Below are 16,521 nucleotides of genomic sequence, written 5' to 3' on the forward strand. Positions count from 1 at the left end.
TGACCTGTCTCTGCGGAGGGAGGGGGCTGGTGGCCTGTCTCTACGGAGGGAGGGGGCTGGTGGCCTGTCTCTCTCAGGGAGGGGGCTGGTGGCCTGTCTCTACGGAGGGAGGGGGCTGGTGGCCTGTCTCTGTGGAGGGAGGGGGCTGGTGGCCTGTCTCTACGGAGGGAGGGGGCTGGTGGCCTGTCTCTGCGGAGGGAGGGGGCTGGTGGCCTGTCTCTGCGGAGGGAGGGGCTGGTGACCTGTCTCTACGGAGGGAGGGGGCTGGTGACCTGTCTCTACGGAGGGAGGGGGCTGGTGGCGTCTCTGCGGAGGGAGGGGGCTGGTGACCTGTCTCTGCGGAGGGAGGGGGCTGGTGGCCTGTCTCTACGGAGGGAGGGGGCTGGTGGCCTGTCTCTGCGGAGGGAGGGGGCTGGTGGCCTGTCTCTGCGGAGGGAGGGGGCTGGTGACCTGTCTCTGCGGAGGGAGGGGGCTGGTGACCTGTCTCTGCGGAGGGAGGGGGCTGGTGGCCTGTCTCTACGGAGGGAGGGGGCTGGTGGCCTGTCTCTGCGGAGGGAGGGGGCTGGTGACCTGTCTCTGCGGAGGGAGGGGGCTGGTGACCTGTCTCTGCGGAGGGAGGGGGCTGGTGACCTGTCTCTACGGAGGGAGGGGGCTGGTGACCTGTCTCTGCGGAGGGAGGGGGCTGGTGACCTGTCTCTACGGAGGGAGGGGGCTGGTGACCTGTCTCTACGGAGGGAGGGGGCTGGTGGCCTGTCTCTGCGGAGGGAGGGGGCTGGTGACCTGTCTCTACGGAGGGAGGGGGCTGGTGACCTGTCTGTGTGAATGCCTTGTGCACTGCTGCTGTCTGTTTCCCAAATGACCCCTCGTCCTGATTCTAGTGCACTACTTTTGACCAGAGCACCATGAGAATAGGGAGCCATTTGGAACGCAGACTCCATCTCTCACTGTTCTGTGGTGACTCATCCTGCCTCCCAGCCGTTGGTCGGCAGGCGAAGCCAGAACACAACGTGTCTGACCGACTCTGAGGCAGAGGCTTTTCCACTGGCCAACCACACGTACACAGAAACCATTCAGCTCATCAGAGCAGTCACTCTAAGCCGCCGGAAAAGAGACGTGTGTGTGATTTACTTGGTTAAAGACGACGTATAAACGTTTTAATCAGAACTCACATTAAAGTGTCATGTGACACTTGGCTACGTTCAATGTAGTTGATGGAAAAAGTGATTGGTTCATATTGTCACGTCCTCTGTGTCTCTCCTGTGATTGGCAGATATCAACGAGTGCAACAAGAAGAATGGAGGATGTGACCACGAGTGTAACAACACTATGGGTAGCTACCATTGCTCCTGTCGCCGCGGTTACATGCTGGTCGGACGCCAGATGTGTAACGGTAAGACACACACACACACACAAACACCTTACCTGAAGGAAGCATTGAACTGTCCTTACTGTGTGTGTGTGTTTCAGACATGGATGAGTGCCAGGATCCAGGTATGTGTGGGACAGCGAGGTGTGTGAACCAGGATGGAGCCTATGACTGTCTGTGTGAGACGGGATATGTTTACGACAACAACACCAAAACCTGCCTGGGTGAGCAGTACACCAAAAACACATTACTCAGTACTGACACATTATATGCATGTAATACATACTATAATGTATAGAATACATTCTATACAGGGCATTCAGAAAGTATTCAGACCCCTTGACTTTTTCCACATTTTATTACGTTACAACCTTATTCTAAAATTGATTAAAAATACAACCGTATGTCATCAAGTTTCTACAACTTGATTTGGAGTCCATCTGTGGTAAATTCAATTGATTGGATATGATTTGGAAAGGCACACACCTGTCTATATAAGGTCCCACAGTTGACAGTGCATGTCAGAGTAATAACCAAGCCATGATGTCTACGGCATTGTACGTGGCGCTCAGAGACAGGATTGTGTCGGCACAGATCTGGGGAAGTTAACCAAAACATGTCTGCAGCATTGAAGGTCCCCAAGAACACAGTGGCCTCCATCTTTCTTAAATGGAAGATGTTTGGAATCACCAAGACTCTTCCTAGAGCTGGCTGCCCGGCCAAACTTAGCATTCGGGGAGAAGGGCCTTGGTCATGGAGGTGACCAAGAACCCAATGGTCACTCTAACAGAGCTCCAGAGTTCCTCTGTGGAGATGGGAGAACCTTCCAGAAGGACAACCAACTCTGCAGCACTCCACCAATCAGGCCTTTATAGTAGAGTGGCCAGACGGATTCTCGCTTGGATTCTCTGGTATGATGATACCAAGATTGAGCTCTTTGTCCTGAATGCCAAGGGTCACGTCTGGAGGAAACCTGGCACCATCCCTACGGTGAAGCGTGGTGGCACCATCCCTACGGTGAAGCATGGTGGTGGCACCATCTCTACGGTGAAGCATGGTGGTGGCACCATCTCTACGGTGAAGCATGGTGGTGGCACCATCCCTACGGTGAAGCATGGTGGTGGCACCATCCCTACGGTGAAGCATGGTGGTGGCGGCACCATCCCTACGGTGAAGCATGGTGGTGGCGGCACCATCCCTACGGTGAAGCATGGTGGTGGCGGCACCATCCCTACGGTGAAGCATGGTGGTGGCGGCAACATCCCTACGGTGAAGCATGGTGGTGGCGGCACCATCCCTACGGTGAAGCATGGTGGTGGCGGCACCATCCCTACGGTGAAGCATGGTGGTGGCGGCACCATCCCTACGGTGAAGCATGGTGGTGGCGGCACCATCCCTACGGTGAAGCATGGTGGTGGCGGCACCATCCCTACGGTGAAGCATGGTGGTGGCGGCACCATCCCTACGGTGAAGCATGGTGGTGGCACCATCCCTACGGTGAAGCATGGTGGTGGCGGCACCATCCCTACGGTGAAGCATGGTGGTGGCGGCACCATCCCTACGGTGAAGCATGGTGGTGGCGGCAGCATCCCTACGGTGAAGCATGGTGATGGTAGTGTCAGGTTGTGGGAATGTTTTTCAGCGGCAGGGACTGGGAGACTCGTCAGGATGGAGGGAAAGATGAACGGAACAAAGTACAGAGAGATCCTTGATGAAAACCTGCTCCAGAGCGATCAGGACCTCAGAATGGGGAAAAGGGTTCACCTTCCAACAGGACAATGAGTCTCTGAATGTCCTTGAGTGGCCCGGACTTGAACCCGATCAAACATCTCTGGAGAGACCTGAAATTAGCTGTGCTGCGACGCTCCCCATCCAACCTGACAGAGCTTGAGAGGATCTGCAGAGAAGAATGGGATAAACTCCCCGACTACAGGTGTGCCAAGCTTGTAGCTTCATACCAAAGAAGACTTGAGGCTGTAATCACTGCCAAAGTTGCTTCAACAAAGTAAAAAGTTTGAAAACATGATAAATTTATAAAAAGTCAAGGTGTCTGAATACATTTGGAATGCAGTGTGTGTATATACAGCCAGGTGGAGCTAGTCTAGTGGTGCAGCCAGCTGTCCTCCATACATACCAACACACACTCTGTCATACACACACACACACGCCAGTGGAGGCTGGTGGGAGGCGATATAGAAGGACCGGCTCATTGTAATGGAATGTAATAAATGGAACGGAGTCCAACGTGGTTTCCATACGTTTCATGTTTTTGGATACTAATTCCAGTCATTTACAATGAGCCTGTCCTCCAATAGCTCCTCCTACCAGCCTCCACTGACACACACAATCTCTCTCTCTCACACACACACACACACAGAGACGACTGCCTCGACTGCCAAAGTAAGCTGTTAGCACGTCATCTTTTTATTTATAGTCAAAACATCCTGTTTAATTTTTTTTTTCTACAAGACCGATCTCTATCTGCACGACATCCTCTCCTGCCAAACGCTCAATGATCCTTTAAAATGTCATTGGGAAATGTAATCCTAGTCTTTTATTTGTCAAACAAGTTTGTTCCTGTCTTGCATTCAACTTACTGAGAGAGAGGAGAGGGAGGGAGGAAGAGAGGAAGGGAGGGAGGGAGGGAAAGCGAGGGAAGGAGGGAGGGAAAAAGGGAAAGTGGGGGAGGGAGGAAGAGAGGAAGGGAGGGAGGGAAGGAGGGAGGGAAGGAGGGGGAGGGAAGCGGGGGAAGGAGGGAGGGGGAGGGAAAGCAGGGGAGGGAGGGAGGGGGTGGGGGAGGGGGGAGGCGGTCACATAGTTACTCTTTAGAAGAACTAACATTTATCCATCTGTAGCATAATAAAACTCATGGCTCCTCTTCTAAGGTCATTCAGACAGACAGGGACAGACGTTCTGGCTTCATCCCAAATGGTTCCCCATTCCCTATGTAGTGCACTACTTTAGACCCCGGCTGTAGGGGAACAAGGTGCCATTTGGGACATTTTTATTTATTTTACCTTTATTTAACTAGGCAAGTCAGTTCCTCCATCTGTTGATGCTGATAACATTTTAGAGACGTTGTTTTTCACTTCAGTGGTTTTCTCCCCCAGTCTTGTCTGGGGGTTGTAGTTCCAGAGGTGGACCAATGGACAACCTTCTCTCTGTTTTTTTCTCCCTCCCTCTTTCTCCCCCCCTCAATCTCTCCCTCCATCTGTTTTTTCTCTCTCTCCCTCCCTCTTTCTCCCCCTCTCTCTCTCAGATGTGGACGAGTGTGAGCAGGGAGTGTGTGAGGAGTGTGTGAACACACCCGGTAGTTTCCGGTGTTTCTGTGACGGTCGGCAGGGCAAGAAGTTGAGCCACGACCTCAGGAGCTGTCAGGTAAAATGTCCCCACTCACATTATCAAGACCCGTAGAAAACATTATCAAGACCCGTAGAAAACATTATCAAGACCCGTAGAAAACATTATCAAGACCCGTAGAAAACATTATCAAGACCTGTAGAAAACATTATCAAGACCCGTAGAAAACATTATCAAGACCCGTAGAAAACATTATCAAGACCCGTAGAAAACATTATCAAGACCCGTAGAAAACATTATCAAGACCCGTAGAAAACATTGTCAAGACCCGTAGAAAACATTGTCAAGACCCGTAGAAAACATTGTCAAGACCCGTAGAAAACATTGTCAAGACCCGTAGAAAACATTGTCAAGACCCGTAGAAAACATTATCAAGACCTGTAGAAAACATTATCAAGACCCGTTGAAAACATTGTCAAGACCCGTAGAAAACATTATCAAGACCCGTAGAAAACATTATCAAGACCCGTAAAAAACATTATCAAGACCCGTAAAAACATTATCAAGACCCGTAGAAAACATTATCAAGACCCGTAGAAAACATTGTCAAGACCCGTAGAAAACATTATCAAGACCCGTAGAAAACATTATCAAGACCCGTAGAAAACATTATCAAGACCCGTAGAAAACATTATCAAGACCCGTAGAAAACATTATCAAGACCCGTAGAAAACATTATCAAGACCCGTAGAAAACATTGTCAAGACCCGTAAAAAACATTGTCAAGACCCGTAGAAAACATTATCAAGACCCGTAGAAAACATTATCAAGACCCGTAGAAAACATTATCAAGACCCGTAGAAAACTTTATCAAGACCCGTAGAAAACATTATCAAGACCCGTAGAAAACATTATCAAGACCCGCAGAAAACATTATCAAGACCCGTAGAAAACTTTATCAAGACCCGTAGAAAACATTATCAAGACCCGTAGAAAACATTATCAAGACCTGCAGAAAACATTATCAAGACCCGTAGAAAACATTATCAAGACCTGTATGTATTAGTCCGGGATTCAGTCAAAGGTTAATTATCGACAAGCAACACTGTACTCTAGACCAGGGCTGCCAACCCTCTTCCTGGAGATCTACCGTCCTGTAGATGTTCAGTCTACTAGATACTTCCAGACACAAATGGGAGAACACCTCACTCTGAGCATGTTCCTCATCGTAGCAGAGCTGGTTAGGCAGTTTTCATGTTATCCAGAGCGTTGGTGACTGTAACTGTGCTGCTGGCAACAATTTCATTGTTTTTTTGACGACATTTACTGACACTGGTTATATTCAACGGTGTAGCGCTTCACAAGTTCCTCAGTTATTCTGCGCTCTGAAATCGGAGTAGATAGCCAGAGTGAGTTTACTGCTGCATCACTAGACTCATTCCTCCCCCTCTTCCCCCCCCCTCTCTCTCCTCCCCCCTCTCTCTCGTCCACCAGGAGATCACTACATGCGTCTCTCTCACCATGAAGAGGAACTCCCGTTCTCTCTACCTGGGCCGAATGTTCAGCGGAGTCCCAGTGGTCAGGCTACGCTTCCGCAGGAGAGTCCAGACTGGGTAGGCCTTACCTTTGACCTCTAACCTTACCGCAGGAGAGTCCAGACTGGGTAGGCCTTACCTTTGACCTCTAACCTTACCGCTGGAGAGTCCAGACTGGGTAGGCCTTACCTTTGACCTCTAACCTTACCGCAGGAGAGTCCAGACTGGGTAGGCCTTACCTTTGACCTCTAACCTTTTAACCTTACCACTGGAGAGTCCAGACTGGGTAGGCCTTACCTTTGACCTCTAACCTTACCGCAGGAGAGTCCAGACTGGGTAGGCCTTACCTTTGACCTCTAACCTTTTAACCTTACCGCTGGAGAGTCCAGACTGGGTAGGCCTTACCTTTGACCTCTAACCTTTAACCTTACCGCAGGAGAGTCCAGACTGGGTAGGCCTTACCTTTGACCTCTAACCTTTTAACCTTACCAGTCCTGAGGTTTCAACCTCTTCTCCAAGAGACCTGGAAAGATGCCAGCAAGGCATAAGCATTGTAAGGGTTCATAGTTCCAACCATAGTCTTGTACCATTGTAGAATTATATTACATCCTGTCTTTGTCTCTCCTCCTCTAGCTTCTCAGCTGAGTTTGACCTCCGTACCTTTGACCCAGAGGGGTCATCTTCTTCGCTGGTGGTCACCTGAACAGTTCCTGGATTGTTCTTGCAATGCATCATGGGAAACTGGAGCTGCAGCTGAGGTACGGGGCGGTCAGCCGGGTCACCAGCAGCGGGCCTGCCATCAACGACGGACAGTGGAGAAAGGTCAGAGGTTATTCTGGGGTTTACAAGGGGGGTGTGTAACTTATGGGTTGGGTCTCAATAGTCTAAAGTGGCATCTCCTCTCCTGAGGGGTTGTTGACTCAGGGGTGCATCCCAAATGGGGCCCCCTATTCCCTATGTAGTGCACTACTTTTTGGAGGTGTTACTGGTGACCTGGTCAGAATGTGTGCTGTATAGGAAATAGGATCTCATTTGGGACTGAGACACTGTAGGATAAGAACGTGTCAAATGTTGTTTTTAACAATTTGAGCCCCTGTCTTTTCTGATTGGTCTGTAGATCTCAGTGGAGGAGCAGGGGCGGAGTCTGGTGATAAAGATTGACAGGGAGGCAGTGATGAAGATAGCTGTGAATGGAGATCTGTTCACCCTGAAGAAGGGCATGCATGAACTCAACCTGACTGTGGGGGGCGTCCCTTTCAAAGAGGACAGTCTCATCAACCAGGTTAGAGGGGTGGGCTCTGTTCCCTCTAGAATCTCTGTAATGGGCAGATGTGCGTGTTGTGTCCTCGGCCTAATGTGTGTTCTCCAGGTGAACCCGAGGTTTGACGGCTGTATGCGTGAGTGGCGCTGGTTAACCGGAGAGGACACGTCCATTCAGGAGACCATCAGGTCTAATGACAACATGCAGTGTTTCAGTACAGAAAACCCCGGGACCTATTACCCTGGGACGGGCTTAACTCTGTTCAACATCACATACGGTGGGTCTGGTGTGTGTCTGTGTACACGTCTCTCATCTCTCCCAGCAGAGTCCCAGTCTCTGAGTATCCAGCTGACTCTCATCTCTCCCCCAGCAGAGTCCCAGTCTCTGAGTATCCAGCTGACTCATCTCTCTCCCCCAGCAGAGTCCCAGTCTCTGAGTATCCAGCTGACTCATCTCTCTCCCCCAGCAGAGTCCCAGTCTCTGAGTATCCAGCTGACTCTCATCTCTCTCCCCCAGCAGAGTCCCAGTCTCTGAGTATCCAGCTGACTCATATCTCCCCCAGCAGAGTCCCAGTCTCTGAGTATCCAGCTGACTCATCTCTCCCCCAGCAGAGTCCCAGTCTCTGAGTATCCAGCTGACTCATCTCTCCCCCCAGCAGAGTCCCAGTCTCTGAGTATCCAGCTGACTCATCTCTCTCTCCCAGCAGAGTCCCAGTCTCTGAGTATCCAGCTGACTCATCTCTCTCCCCCAGCAGAGTCCCAGTCTCTGAGTATCCAGCTGACTCATCTCTCCCCCCAGCAGAGTCCCAGTCTCTGAGTATCCAGCTGACTCATCTCTCCCCCAGCAGAGTCCCAGTCTCTGAGTATCCAGCTGACTCATCTCTCTCCCTCCAGCAGAGTCCCAGTCTCTGAGTATCCAGCTGACTCATCTCTCCCCAGCAGAGTCCCAGTCTCTGAGTATCCAGCTGACTCATCTCTCCCCCCAGCAGAGTCCCAGTCTCTGTGTATCCAGCTGACTCATCTCTCTCCCCCAGCAGAGTCCCAGTCTCTGAGTATCCAGCTGACTCGTCTCTCTCTCCCCAGCAGAGTCCCAGTCTCTGAGTATCCAGCTGACTCATCTCTCTCCCCAGCAGAGTCCCAGTCTCTGAGTATCCAGCTGACTCATCTCTCTCCCCCAGCAGAGTCCCAGTCTCTGAGTATCCAGCTGACTCATCTCTCTCCCCCAGCAGAGTCCCAGTCTCTGAGTATCCAGCTGACTCATCTCTCTCCCCATCTCCCCAGCAGAGTCCCAGTCTCTGAGTATCCAGCTGACTCTGAGACCAGCCTCCACTGTTGGGGTTCTATTGGCCCTGGTTCATCAGGACAGCGTCCCTCTGTCCATCTCTCTCTCCGACTACCACAGAGACAACCAGGAGTGGCGGGAGGTGAGAGGTTACTTGACCCAACGCTGTCGGTCTGTCTGACTCTATTTGCTTTATTGGCATGATGTAACAATGTAGATATTGAGAAAGCTTACTTTGGAGATTTACAATGTTAACATAATTAAAATAATAATAATCAATATTGTCAGGGACGACAGTAACAACAATAATCAAGGGTCAAAATAACCATTGAACGATAATAACAATGGAGGACATGTGCAGGTTGGTTGGTGAGTCAGACACTGTGGCAGGCAGCAATGTAGTGCGCTGTCAACCCACAGCTCTCTGCCTCCTCCCCCAACAGGACGGGTAGCCTATCCTCATCAGAGAGGTCTTTCATTCATATTTGGGGAAATTAAACTCTAATTGTTTTATATTTTTTACATTTCGTCAGGATATGCAGCTCCGTCTCAGGTTCTGCTGTGGTGTTGATTTAGGGCCAGATAGCACTGCATTGTGTTTGTGTTTCCCAATTAAGTTTTTTTATTTTACCTTTATTTATTTAACCAGGCAAGTCAGTTAAGAACAAATTCTTATTTTCAATGATGGCCTAGAAACAGTGGGTTAACTGCCTGTTCAGGGGCAGAACGACAGATTTGTACCTTGTCAGCTCGGGGGTTTGAACTTGCAACCTTCTGGTTACTAGTCCAACGCTCTAACCAATAGGCTACCCTGCAGCCCCCCAATAAACAAAATAGTTTTGTTTTGACTGTGTTGTAATTTGGTTTATTCTGATTGATTGGATGTTCAGGTCCTGAGGCTTCAGTGTGTTAATAGAACAGGTTTGTGAACTCAGCCCCCAGGACCAGCTGGATGAGGGGACTGAGGCTTCAGTATGTTAGTAGAACAGGTTTGTGAACTCAGGACCAGCTGGATGAGGGGACTGAGGCTTCAGTGTGTTAGTAGAACAGGTTTGTGAACTCAGGACCAGCTGGATGAGGGGACTGAGGCTTCAGTGTGTTAGTAGAATAGGTGTGTGAACTCAGGACCAGCTGGATGAGGGGACTGAGGCTTCAGTGTGTTAGTAGAACAGGTTTGTGAACTCAGGACCAGCTGGATGAGGGGACTCTCTTCTTTGCTCAGCTCTTGGTATTGCAGGGCTTGGTAATGAGATGTCACTGTATGTTTCTAAAACTGAATTGTTTTTATTAATGGATATTGGTCTAATTCTGCCCTGCATGCATGGCTGTCTGACTCTGACCTCTCTCTGTCTGTCTGACTCTGACCTCTCTCTGTCTGTCTGTCTCTGACCTCTCTCTGTCTGTCTGTCTGACTCTGACCTCTCTCTGTCTGTCTGACTCTGACCTTTCTCTGTCTGTCTGACTCTGACCTCTCTCTGTCTGTCTGACTGACTCTGACCTCTCTCTGTCTGTCTGTCTGACTCTGACCTCTCTCTGTCTGTCTGTCTGACTCTGACCTCTCTCTCTGGCTGTCTGACTCTGACCTCTCTCTGTCTGTCTGACTCTGACCTCTCTCTGGCTGTCTGACTCTGACCTCTCTCTGTCTGGCTGTCTGACTCTGACCTCTCTCTGTCTGGCTGTCTGACTCTGACCTCTCTCTGTCTGGCTGTCTGACTCTGACCTCTCTCTGTCTGGCTGTCTGACTCTGACCTCTCTCTGTCTATCTGTCTGACTCTGACCTCTCTCTGTCTGTCTGTCTGACTCTGACCTCTCTCTGTCTGTCTGTCTGACTCTGACCTCTCTCTGTCTGTCTGTCTGTCTGACTCTGACCTCTCTCTCTCTCTGTCTGACTCTGACCTCTCTCTGTCTGTCTGACTCTGACCTCTCTTTGGCTGTCTGACTCTGACCTCTGTCTGTCTGTATGAATTCATGTTTTGTTTGTCTTGAGTGTGATGTCTGTCTGACTGACTCTGACCCCTCTCTCTGTCTGTCTGACTCTGACCTCTGTCTGTCTGTATGAATTCATGTTTTGTTTGTCTTGAGTGTGATGTCTGTCTGACTGACTCTGACCCCTCTCTCTGTCTGTCTGACTCTGACGTCTGTCTGTATGAATTCATGTTTTGTTTGTCTTGAGTGTGATGTCTGTCTGACTGACTCTGACCCCTCTCTCTCTGTCTGTCTGACTCTGACCTCTGTCTGTCTGTATGAATTCATGTTTTGTTTGTCTTGAGTGTGATGTCTGTCTGACTGACTCTGACCCCTCTCTCTGTCTGTCTGACTGACTCTGACCCCTCTCTCTCTGTCTGTCTGACTCTGACCTCTGTCTGTCTGTATGAATTCATGTTTTGTTTGTCTTGAGTGTGATGTCTGTCTGACTGACTCTGACCCCTCTCTCTCTGTCTGTCTGACTGACTCTGACCCCTCTCTCTCTGTCTGTCTGACTCTGACCTCTGTCTGTCTGTATGAATTCATGTTTTGTTTGTCTTGAGTGTGATGTCTGTCTGACTGACTCTGACCCCTCTCTCTCTGTCTGTCTGACTGACTCTGACCCCTCTCTCTCTGTCTGTCTGACTCTGACCTCTCTCTCTCTGTCTGTATGAATTCATGTTTTGTTTGTCTTGAGTGTGATGTCTGTCTGACTGTCTGTTTCTCTCTTCCCCCCCAGTATGTCCTGGTCTCTGTGGGTGATGTGATCGTGGCCAGCGCTCCGGCCTTCCTGTGTGATGCAGAGGTTCATGAGGTCAATGTGACGGTCAGTGGGAACCTGACCATACTAGAGGTGGACGGTCGGCCTGGACAGAGTCACACCACACCAGGACAGGAGACGGTTGACCTCAGCCTGCCTTCAACCACCTTTATAGGAGGGCTCCCCGGTGAGTTAGACGGGTATAGGAGGGCTCCCGGTGAGTTAGACGGGTATAGGAGGGCTCCCCGGTGAGTTAGACGGGTATAGGAGGGTTCCCCGGTGAGTTAGACGGGTATAGGAGGGTTCCCCGGTGAGTTAGACGGGTATAGGAGGGCTCCCGGTGAGTTAGACGGGTATAGGAGGGCTCCCCGGTGAGTTAGACGGGTATAGGAGGGCTCCCGGTGAGTTAGACGGGTATAGGAGGGTTCCCCGGTGAGTTAGACGGGTATAGGAGGGCTCCCCGGTGAGTTAGACGGGTATAGGAGGGCTCCCCGGTGAGTTAGACGGGTATAGGAGGGCTCCCCGGTGAGTTAGACGGGTATACGAGGGCTCCCGGTGAGTTAGACGGGTATGGGAGGGCTCCCGGTGAGTTAGACGGGTATAGGAGGGCTCCCGGTGAGGTAGACGGGTATAGGAGGGCTCCCGGTGAGTTAGACGGGTATAGGAGGGCTCCCGGTGAGTTAGACGGGTATAGGAGGGTTCACCGGTGAGTTAGACGGGTATAGGAGGGTTCCCCGGTGAGTTAGACGGGTATAGGAGGGCTCCCGGTGAGTTAGACGGGTATAGGAGGGCTCCCCGGTGAGTTAGACGGGTATAGGAGGGCTCCCGGTGAGTTAGACGGGTATAGGAGGGCTCCCCGGTGAGTTAGACGGGTATAGGAGGGCTCCCCGGTGAGTTAGTTAGACGGTATAGGAGGGTTCCCCGGTGAGTTAGACGGGTATAGGAGGGCTCCCGGTGAGTTAGACGGGTATAGGAGGGCTCCCGGTGAGTTAGACGGGTATAGGAGGGCTCCCCGGTGAGTTAGACGGGTATAGGAGGGCTCCCCGGTGAGTTAGACGGGTATAGGAGGGCTCCCCGGTGAGTTAGACGGGTATAGGAGGGCTCCCCGGTGAGTTAGACGGGTATAGGAGGGCTCCCCGGTGAGTTAGACGGGTATAGGAGGGCTCCCCGGTGAGTTAGACGGGTATAGGAGGGCTCCCGGTGAGTTAGACGGGTATAGGAGGGTTCCCCGGTGAGTTAGACGGGTATAGGAGGGTTCCCCGGTGAGTTAGACGGGTATAGGAGGGCTCCCCGGTGAGTTAGACGGGTATAGGAGGGCTCCCCGGTGAGTTAGACGGGTATAGGAGGGTTCCCCGGTGAGTTAGACGGGTATGGGAGGGCTCCCCGGTGAGTTAGACGGGTATAGGAGGGTTCCCCGGTGAGTTAGACGGGTATGGGAGGGCTCCCGGTGAGTTAGACGGGTATAGGAGGGTTCCCCGGTGAGTTAGACGGGTATAGGAGGGCTCCCCGGTGAGTTAGACGGGTATAGGAGGGCTCCCGGTGAGTTAGACGGGTATAGGAGGGCTCCCGGTGAGTTAGACGGGTATAGGAGGGTTCCCCGGTGAGTTAGACGGGTATAGGAGGGCTCCCCGGTGAGTTAGACGGGTATAGGAGGGCTCCCCGGTGAGTTAGACGGGTATAGGAGGGCTCCCCGGTGAGTTAGACGGGTATAGGAGGGCTCCCCGGTGAGTTAGACGGGTATAGGAGGGCTCCCCGGTGAGTTAGACGGGTATAGGAGGGTTCCCCGGTGAGTTAGACGGGTATAGGAGGGTTCCCCGTGAGTTAGACGGGTATAGGAGGGCTCCCCGGTGAGTTAGACGGGTATAGGAGGGCTCCCGGTGAGTTAGACGGGTATAGGAGGGTTCCCCGGTGAGTTAGACGGGTATGGGAGGGCTCCCCGGTGAGTTAGACGGGTATAGGAGGGTTCCCCGGTGAGTTAGACGGGTATGGGAGGGCTCCCGGTGAGTTAGACGGGTATGGGAGGGCTCCCGGTGAGGTAGACGGGTATAGGAGGGCTCCCTGGTGATGTAGACGGGTATAGGCAGAGAGAGACATGCAACAACACACACTCATTACTACTGTACTCTAGACAAACACCCAGTTATGAATAAAGAGCCACACACACACACAGTTTCGCCATTACCATTAACCGCTTCTCTTGGTGTCATTAATTTCCGTTCTGACCCCTGACCTGTGACCTCTAACCCCTGTACCAGACGTGCCCCTGGTGTCGACCCTGGTGTCGTCGTTCTACCGCGGCTGCATGGAGGTGACGATCAACGGCCTGGCTCTGGACCTGGACGAGGCCTTCCACAAACACAACGACATCCGCTCCCACTCCTGCCCTCTGCTGGGGGGGGCCTTGTGACCGATGCAGTCCCCTTCAGCCCCGTCCTCACTGGAGCAGGGGGAAGTTGCCCAGAGACACTGATCTTGGGTCAGTTTGACATTTCTCCCACTAATGGTTAAGGTCAGGATTAGGGGGAGTGAAAGCTGATCCTAGATCTGTAGCAAGGGGAAACTTCACCCCGTCCACTACAGTCCACCATAACCCACAGGGCCTTAACCTAAGCAAGGACTGAGTCCCAAATAGCACTCTATTCCCTATATGACCCCTATGGGTTCTGGTCAAAACTAGTGCACTATTTAGGGAATAGGGTGCCATTTGGAATGTACCCAGGAGCTGGCCGAGTGGCCAATCCTCCTCCCGACCGACCCTCCTCCCGACCGACCCTCCTCCCGACCGACCCTCCTCCCGACCGACCCTCCTCCCGACCAACCCTCAGTCATTCTGCTCTCAGCGTGATTGAATGTAAGAGCAGCACTCTCACATCTGAGGTTGCAGGTGCGTAGGAAAATTCAGTGATATCTTGAAGACAAAAATCCAATATTTCACACGGCTCTTGACAGTGTTTTAGTGTAATGAGCTTATGTACCAGCCTCACGGCCTTCGTCAGAGCTCACGGCGATCCAACAGGATCCATAAGTGGAATAACTGGCAGTACTCCAGAAGAGGTTTGGTCAACTGACCCAGTCCATTGTGGAACAAACCCTATAAGGGGTGTGGGGGTGTAATTCAGTAGCACAAGGCTTTGTTGTTGTAAAACTTGCACACCATCGCAGGTAAAAATGGACTGAGTTTAATAAAAACATCTGTTCGGTGCTTTCCAACTTAATGCAAACTTAGTCTACCTGCAATTTAGCTCTGCACACTGCCTACAGATTACAACATAGGGCCTTCTGTTAATATGACCCCATTAAAGAACCTTCCTTCCCCTCCCAAACCATGCTTCTCGTCCTCCACAGTTACATCCACCCACCGTCAGCCAATGAAACACTCCATACCGTCCCCCTTTCACATGCCCCGCCCTCCTTCCCTCAGTATCACCAATCAGCACACGCCAGGAACACACGTTAAGCCAATCAGACGAGGCTAATTAACATGCAGTACCCAATCAGACACACGGGGGAGGGCATCAAGAGCACTGCTTCACCACACTGAGCTACTGAGAGAACAGGAGTGTAAGTGTTGTAATATACTGTATGTGTAAATAATGTGATGCTTTTTAGAAAAAACACAAAAGGAAATAAATAAAGACCTGAACGCATTGAGATAATCACCCAAAACAGTTTCACTTCTCTACAGAATGTCAGAACAACAAACATCATCTTTCTTCATTTCGTTCGGCCAAAAAGGGCTGCAGTATTTCCTCCTCTGGGATCTAGAGTTTCTGATGAGTTTCACAATGGAGCGATCGATGGTTTTCTCTTCTGCATTGTGTGTTATTATACTATAGGTATGTTTGGCTGCTGATTTGTTCTCCTGTCTTTTAGTCTTTACATCCCTGATCACATCAATTCAGTCTGATTTGAAAACTTAATAAAGATGTTGACATGGGAGTTTTAAAACTGGTTGTGGAGAGATTTATTTTTAGTATTTTTTTTTCATCGTGCTGCTCATTATGTCTTAGCCCAGTGTGACCATGATAATGTCCCAAATGGGACCCGATGTGGTCCACTCGTTTTGAACAGGTCCCTGGTCATCAGCTGAATACTGCAACGACATCACATGACCACTAGGTGGAACCAGAAGCGTAATAACAAATCACATGGTTCAGTCAGTATTTTTTATAATGTAAAACATTTTAATACCGGGATCCCACCACAGTGAGAGAAGTTGGTTCACATTTCAAACATTTGGTTCTCCTCTCAATTTATGTTCCAGTTAATCACTGACCCAAGCCCTTCCTACTCTCTGACCCAAGCCCTTCCTTCTCTCTGACCCAAGCCCTTCCTACTCTCTGACCCAAGCCCTTCCTACTCTCTGACCCAAGCCCTTCCTACTCTCTGAAAAAGCCCTTCCTACTCTCTGAAAAAGCCCTTCCTACTCTCTGACCCAAGCCCCTCCTACTCTCTGACCCAAGCCCTTCCTTATCTCTACAGGAGTGTGTATATAACTCTCTCTCTAATTTCTATTTCAGTTTGGACACACTTACTCATTCTAGGTTTTTTTGCGTAACTATTTTCTACATTGTAGAATAATAGTGAAGACATCAAAACTATGAAATACCAAATGGAAACATGTCGTATCCAAATATGATATTCTTCAAAGTATCCACCCTTTGTCTTGACAGCTTTGCACACTTTTGGCATTCTCTCAACCAGCTTCATGAGGTAGTCACCTGGAATGCATTTTAATTAACAGGTGTGCCTTAAGTTAATTTGTGTAATTTATTTGAGCCAATCAGCTGTGTTGTGACCAGGTAGGGGTGGTATACAGAAGAGCTTTATTTGGTAAAAGACCAAGTCCATCTTATGGCAAGAACAGCTCAAATAAGCAAAGAGAAATGAAGGTCAGTCAATACGGAACATGTCAAGAACTTAGACAGTTTCTTCAAGTGCAGTTGTAAAACCTGTCTCTCATCAGGACCGCCACAGGAAAGGAAGACCCAGAGGTACCTCTGCTGTGGGATATGTTCATTAGAGTTACCAGCCTCAGAAATTGCAGCCTAAA

At 50.5% G+C, this 16,521-nt stretch overlaps 1 pseudogene; it reads left to right on the top strand.

Annotated features, from left to right (window-relative positions):
- The window catches only part of LOC135532358 (growth arrest-specific protein 6-like), a 33,031-nt pseudogene extending 17,615 nt beyond the window's left edge, over positions 1-15,416 (top strand).
- Positions 15,417-16,521: the final 1,105 nt, after the last annotated feature.

This window comes from Oncorhynchus masou, unplaced genomic scaffold (assembly GCF_036934945.1).
Source record: "Oncorhynchus masou masou isolate Uvic2021 unplaced genomic scaffold, UVic_Omas_1.1 unplaced_scaffold_1835, whole genome shotgun sequence".
Lineage (NCBI taxonomy): Eukaryota > Metazoa > Chordata > Actinopteri > Salmoniformes > Salmonidae > Oncorhynchus > Oncorhynchus masou.